The 7,515-nt window shown below is 37.1% G+C and overlaps 1 long non-coding RNA gene across 1 annotated transcript; it reads left to right on the top strand.

Moving 5' to 3' along the window:
* The first annotated feature begins 2,068 nt into the window (after positions 1–2,068).
* Positions 2,069–7,226, top strand: LOC147501262 (uncharacterized). The gene is made up of 2 exons (XR_015219792.1): positions 2,069–3,293; positions 6,760–7,226. It is a non-coding gene; the product is annotated as an uncharacterized LOC147501262 (long non-coding RNA).
* The last annotated feature ends 289 nt before the right edge of the window (positions 7,227–7,515 follow it).

Below are 7,515 nucleotides of genomic sequence, written 5' to 3'. Positions count from 1 at the left end.
AATCCATATCTTACATCGGTTATCATCTCGGGCACACCTCATGAAACCAAGGTTTGATCAGATTTCGGCCAAGAATAAAGCTGCTAAGAGTAGTAGGAACTGGTATGGAGCAGGAATTCTGACCACACCTCCAAGAAACAGACATGTGTCAAGAGACAAAGGTAAGATAACCATTGGATCTGGGTTTCTTGGGGAGCACATTTCTACAAGTACAACAGTTATGTACTGATAAGCACCCAAAACTGTATTATAAAAACCTGTAGAGACATAACATTTCGGTCAATTTTGTGCTTAATAATCATGAAATAATCGCATCTTCGTGCTTTTTGCGGGTTGGAGCAACTAATGTAAAAAAATGATGATAAAGCCGGCATTTAAGCACGGAATAGGGAGTATACACATGCCTTCCGATCAAGCCCATGTGAAGCCCAACAAATTCGGACTAAAGCCCAAAGACTCAAATAGTACAGAATCCAGTCAGAAACGGGATTATGTGCACAGAAGCATCAAACTTCCGAAGCTCATATCTCTTGAACCAGGACTCCGAATGCGACGAGTGAGCTGCTCCGACGATCAGTGCGATGAACTCTACAAATAGGCGGGAAGTTGTAAAAATGCCAAAAGACCAGACTGCCACTGGACACTGTACGTAGACCCACTAGGCAGACCCATAAGATTTGATGAGTCATCATACAAGTCAAGACAAAGGTGCAAATAATTGGTGCAAATTTGACACCTTGCATGAAGTTAATGAGTTAGTTGGATTTAGGTGATGGTTATCTAAAAAATGAAAGGTGTCAAATGGGGTTAGTTGTGGATAAGTGAAAAATAAATGAGAGGAGAGTGTTTCCGTGGGAGAAGAAAAAGGGTCTCTTATGTAAAGGGGGCTGATTTTGGGAGTTTGAAGCTTTTACTTCCTTGACTTTTACTTTTCATTTTACATCCATGTCTTTAATTTTTTTTTTTTAGTTCTTAGTTTTTAGAGAAAAGCTTGTAACTTGTTAATGGGGGAACTCTCTCTAGTTTTTAAAAACTCTTCTTCATTTAGGTAAACAGGTTGTAGTTTTCTTGTTTCATTCTCTTTCTTTTTCATTTCACATATCTTCTTGTAGTTTAATTCAATCCTAGGATCATGAGCTAAAACTCTCCCCGAGGGAGGGTTAATGATGCTCATGTGAGGATCATGCTACAAATTTAGGATTCCAAAATCACTACTTAAAAGACTTAGGTTATATTTTTCATCCCGTCCCAAAATGATTTGAGATTGACAATTATCGATCAATTGTTGTAAAAAGTAGAACTAGGAGTTGGAATGATATTTCAGAGATGAAATATCATTTCAATTCTACATGCTAGCATGATATGTTTAGAGATAGGTATATTATGTTAGGGATTTGAGATGGTAGTGACCTGTTTCTAAAAGACTTGTAGCTAGGCCTTGCATGAGTAGGATTAATCCTTTCCTATTTATCTCTCTATTTCATTTAACTATAAACAAACTTACAAATTTTAGATAACCTGTGTAAAAAAAATCTATCTATAAAATCCTTCTCACTTAGTTCTCCAAAGTGTAGATTCCAGTTGTGATCATTTAAATTCTTGTCTTAGAAGTTGGAGCGAAATCCCTACTCGAACTAGATTGACATTCTGTTGTTTGAGTAAGGAATTATTGAGTTTTAGCACGTAGTAAGTCAACTTCTAAAAACACTGAAAAGTGCTAAGATCATGTACGATACTGGATCTGGTGGTGGGTCACACTCTAAAGGTACTATTGGGAATATAGTGGGAGTGAGTGAGAGTACGGGCTTCTTATCTTCAGGCCCAGACTCTGCACAAATGGGCCCAGGTAACAAATGCAGTAAAGTAAGTAATAGTCAAAGGGCTGATAGAGCTCTTTCTCTTGGGCCTCCAGTTAGGAATGATAATGTTGTGGGCCTTAAGGATATGGATCTGGATATGCAAGGTGGTCAGGGTAATTTATGTGGGGTTATGATGTTGCATGTTGATCAAGACACGCACAACTATATGGAGGGTGGAAGCAGGAATGATAACACTAAGTCTAGCCATGATAATCTTATCCCTAATCACTTATGCCTTCCAGTTTCCAAGGAAGTCTCTCCTTTTCTTGAAAAACTTTCTGCACAAAATGATACCAATTGTCACCCCTCGATCCCAACCCCGACCTATCGGTTCCACAGCGCCCCTACACATGGCAAAGGATTCAAAACTATGGCTTTTCGAGGACAACGCAGAAGTCTAAAATTAAAGATCTGTTGGTTTACTTCTGAAAATAGGATTGTTCTTTACTCTAAAGAGATTAGTTTTGTGGGAAGAAAAAGGAAAGCTTTGTGGGACAAGATATTGTGATGGTTGATAATGGTGAAGGTTACTAGGTTCATAGAAGTCTAAGAGTTATGGAAAATAAGTCAAAGAAAGCAAGAATTGAGGCTCAAGCTTTGAGAAATAAGGATGAAAGGCATTTGCTGATACCGGAGGATGTTCAGATTACCAATATTTCAAGTGATTCCTAGGGATCTAGCAGCTCCAAGGTGGGAAATATATCAAAGCAGGGGGATGTCCCTTATGAGGAGCCTTCTTCAGATTCTACTCATCAAGAAGATTATTTTCTTGACTCGGAGGACGAATCAGGAAACCAAAGTGTAGAATCTGTCATTCCGCTAGCTGTAATTGATCCACATCAAGTTTTTCCAACACCTGTGCAACAGGGGATGCTTAATCGGGAGCAAAAAAGTCTGAGGATTTCTATGGGTTATGATTTTAGTTTAGGAGAATAGTGTCACACAGCTTTGCCCAATAGTTCGGGATGATTCAAATATGGTCGGTAGCTCTTTGAGCAAAGGGAAAGGCAAGGAAGTAAAGGAAAGGTCTACTAGGCAGAGTTATGGGAGTTCTGGTTTAGTAACTCAAGGTTCTCTCGAGGGTGAGGTAGCTGAATCAAGCAGTGGGGGTTTATTGTCTTCTTTTCCAGGATTCACGGTGGTTGTTCCTCAACAGCTACCTCATCATAAATGATTCGCGCTTGGAATTGCCGGGGAATGGGTTCCTCCATGGCAATTCAAAGTATAAAAGATCTGGTCCATCAACATCAATCGGATATTATATGTTTATCCGAAATGAAAGTTAAGGAAGATAGGATAAGTATGTTAAGTAAAGTGCTTAAGTATGATCATGTGTTTTGTGTACCTACTTCTGGACTTCATGGTGGGCTGGCTATCTTATGGAAGGCTGGAGTTAACTTGGAAGTGCTGGGAGCTACACTAACCAAATCTCAGGTAAACTTACGAATTATCATAGTAATGATCCTTAGTATTTTACTTCTGTCTATGGGGAACCAAATGCTAATATGAGACATAGATTTTGGACATAATTAAGGGAATGTGCCCCTTTTATACCGGGTCCTTGACTGGTTTTTGGTGATTTTAATGCTATTAGAACACTATATGAGAAAATAGGAGGGAGATCTAACTTTTCAAAATGCATGTATGATTTTAACTCGGTGATTAATGATCTTGGCTTAGTAGACTTGGGTTATAAAGGCCCTAAGCTCACTTGGAATAATAATAGGAGAATTAAAGATAATATTTTAGAAAGACTTGATCGTGCTCTAGCTTCGCATGATTGGTTTGATCTGTTCCCTAATATGTTTGTTAAAAATATTGTTAATGCTATTTCTGATCACTTATCATTGATGATTAATCTTAAAGTTTATGAAGATATTGCTGATAAACCTTCTAGACTATATAATATGTGGTTGAAAGATGCTTCTGTAAACCTGAAATAGATAAAGCTTGGAATTCTATAACTCATGATTTATGTGATTGAAATGTGATTCATAAATTAAAGAATACTACTCATAGCCTTAAGATTTGGAATAAGAAAGTTTTTGGAAATATTTTCTCTAATAAAAAAAAAAAAAAAAAAAAACCCCCAAAAAGATCTTAATAGAGTGCTCCAAAAATCTTTCATCCTACTAATCATGAAATAGCTAAGGTTTTAAAAAGGTTGTTGTTTGATTGGTATGAAAAAGAAGAAGATTTCTGGAAACAGAAATCTAGTCAACACTAGATTAAAGAAAATAGTAGGAACACTAAGTTTTTTCACCTATCTACAATATATAGGAAGAGAAAAGAATAACATTGATAAAATTAAGGATGATAATGGTAACTGGCAAGAAGGCAAGATGCAGTGTAAGGATCTACTATTAACTCTTATTTTGAGAATATTTTTGAATCGATCTGTTCACCCTATGGATAATGATAATATTTCAGATTTGTTTAAATCATGCATTACTGATAGAGAGAATTAGATCCTTACTGCTTGTCCTTTAGATGATGATATTTGGCATGTTGTTAAAAACTAAGGGTTTGAAATCACCTGGACCAGATGGGTTCTAAAGTGTTTTTTTATCAACAGTGCTGGGATATGATAGGAAATATTATAAATGCTTATGTTAAGGATTTTTTTTTATTAATGGTAGGATGAACCCTAGTTTAAATGAAACTTTCCTTACTCTTATTCCTAAGATCTCAAATCCTGACCATGTTTCTAAGTTTAGGCCTATAAGTTTATGCAATTTTTGTTATAAGATTATATCCAAAATCCTTACTAATAGGCTTAAAGCTCATATAAATAAGATTGTATCTCCCTTTCAAGGTGCTTTCATTAAAGGTAGAAGTATAGGGGATAATATAGGTTTGGCTTGTGAGATTTTTAATACTATGAAAAAGATGAAAACTAAAAAAAGGCGTTTGTTGTTTTAAAAATGGATATGTCTAAAGCCTATGATAGGGTGGAATGGTCCTTTATTGATAAATTTTTTTGTCAAAAGTTGGAAATGGAGATTGCTTATCTCTCAGTGTTTGTCCACTGTTTCTTTTAAAGTTTTGCTTAATGGTGCCCCTTTAGAATCTGTGATCCCTAGTAGAGGCCTCAGACAGGGAGATCCTCTCTCCTCTTACTTGTTCATTATTGTCTCTGAGGCCTTGTCTAGGATGATAGCCTCTGCTGAACATTCTAAGGATTTTCATAGTATCAAGATTATAAGGAATGCACCACCCATTACTCATTTACTTTATGTTGATGATCTAATTCTGTTTACAAAAGCTGATTTAGTAGAAAGTGGTAAGTTGAAAAAGGTTTTAGATGAATATTGTGATATCTCTGATCAAAAGATCAACTATGATAAATCTAGTATTTTCTGTAGCAAAAATGTACATAGTAGACAAAAAAAGATTTTAAAAAAGTTTTGGAAAATGAGGTTTTTTTATTATCATGAGAAATATCTAGGGGTACCTATAGTACTATCTAGGAAAAAAAGTTATGAGTTTGATTATCTGGTGGATAAAGTCCATGGAAAAATTAAAGGTTGGAGGGCAAAAGTTCTTTCCCTGGCAGGAAGAACTACCCTGATTCAGGTTGTGGCGCAAGCAACACCTCTCTTTGCTATGTTTACATATCTCCTCCCTAGTTCTACTTGTGAGAAGATAGATAAGGCATGCAGGAACTTCTGGTGGCATGACACAAAAGATAGCAAAAGCATCCACACCATTGGGTGGGATAACATATGTAAGCCTAAGGCCTGTGGTGGCTTAGGATTCAAAAAGCACAAGATATGAATCAAGCTATGATAGCTAAGCTTTCTTGGGAAGCTCTCACAGATAAAAGATCTATCTGGGCTAGAACATTCAGGGCCATATATGGCAGGAACTGGTTTGATGTTAAAAAGAATCCTCCCCCATATGCTTCTTGGTTTTGGAAAGGGGTTCATAAAGTAGGTCAGAAGATCTTTGAGGGATGTATCTAGAGCATTGGAAAGGGAGAGGAAGTGTTAGTGATGAGCTATCCTTGGCTCAGTATAAATAATTAACCTATCCTTATTAATGACCTCCTTTCTTTGAGACATGATTTACAAACCCATAAAGTGAAAGATATTATCTTGGCTGATGGTAATGGATGGGACACAAATAGGATTAATCACCTATTTCCATCAACTATCAGCAACCTTATAAAGCAAGTCATGATAGATCAGACCTATGTTTGCTCGGAAAGATAAGTTTAGATGGATGGATACCATAAATGGAATCTTGTCTGTCAAGTCTGCCTATCACAGGCTGGTAGGGAATGGTGGAATAGAACAACCCTCCTCCTTTAACATTAATACCATCAAAGCTATATGGAAAGCTCTTGTCACAGCTAACATACAAATGTTCCTATGGAAGTTATATCTGGAAATCCTTCCTACTGGGGATTTGCTAAGGAGAAGAGATATCAAAGGAGAGTTCTCGTCCTCTGTATTGGACTGAGCAAGAGGACCCTCTGCACATCTTTTTCAAATGTGATGGTCAAAGACTGTTTGGTTTGCCTCCAACTTGGGGGGGAGGGGGGACTAGAAGACTACACTATAAGAGATTGGTTAGACCTACTGGTACAGTGGATCAAAGATGAAGATCCAGGAATTGCAGAAAAAGAGAGTCTTGCCTTCATTATTCTGCAAGGTATATGGGAGACAAGGAATAAGGTCAAGTTCAAAAACAAGACCATCAACAAAGAAGGTTTGCTCAGGAGAACAGTTGCTCTATGGACTAGATGTCTCAAAGCATTTGAAGACAATCAGGGAGTGGGGAGCAATAGTTCCCATATAAGACAACCTAATATAAAAAACACAAGTTTATGCAATGAATTATTTCATATTATAGAACTAGAAACTATAGTAATAAGATTTGATGTTGCTTATGACAGGGGGACAGGAGATGCGGCAGCTGGAGCTCTGGCCTGGGATAATGAAGGCAAACTTAAGGGAGCAGCTACCAGGAGGTTCAGAGCTGTAGATGCTGAGATGGTGACTCAGGAGGTTGCTGCTAAGCTTGCTAGAAGCATAGGAGAGAGCTCAATTTTGTTTGAGGGTGATTGTATGTTAGCTATTCAAAATGTGCAATACCCGCTAGAGCATAACTCTCATAATTGGAGAATAGAACCAATTAAGATTATGATAGAGGATCTATGTAGGCCTCTTAACTTTTGTAAGTTCCGTTGGATCAGTAGGAGGTATAATGGAGAGGCACATGAACTGGCTCAATGGGCAATCCATCACCAGAAAGTGAGTCTGCTACTACAACACCTATTGGACTGTGGTCTTGTTCCTTTAATGTTTTAATATATAATAAATGTTTTTAGCATATATATATATGGCTTTGCCATTATCATCATCATGTTTAGGGCATTGGGTAGCCTCCACCTAGACGTCATGTAGGACAATTTCCTCTCAAAGCTACTCTCTTGGAGAAGCTACAAGGCCCATTAATGCATATGCACCTTTTTAATTTACATTTGGAGAGTAAAAACATCACTTTTTTGCTTGAAATGTTGAAAACATATGGGAAAGAATGAAACATCCTGTCGGAGATGGGACTAGTAGTTCTTGAGGTAAATTCAACAATGCCAATTTTTTTGAAATTGGCTTCTTCTTTGTTGTTTTTGTAGTATGATGACTTTTGT

The sequence above is a fragment of the Coptis chinensis genome, chromosome 4 (genome assembly GCF_015680905.1).
Source record: "Coptis chinensis isolate HL-2020 chromosome 4, ASM1568090v1, whole genome shotgun sequence".
NCBI classification, from domain to species: domain Eukaryota; kingdom Viridiplantae; phylum Streptophyta; class Magnoliopsida; order Ranunculales; family Ranunculaceae; genus Coptis; species Coptis chinensis.
The sequence above is the reverse complement of the archived record's forward strand: the minus strand, read 5'-3'. Positions and strand labels throughout refer to the sequence as shown.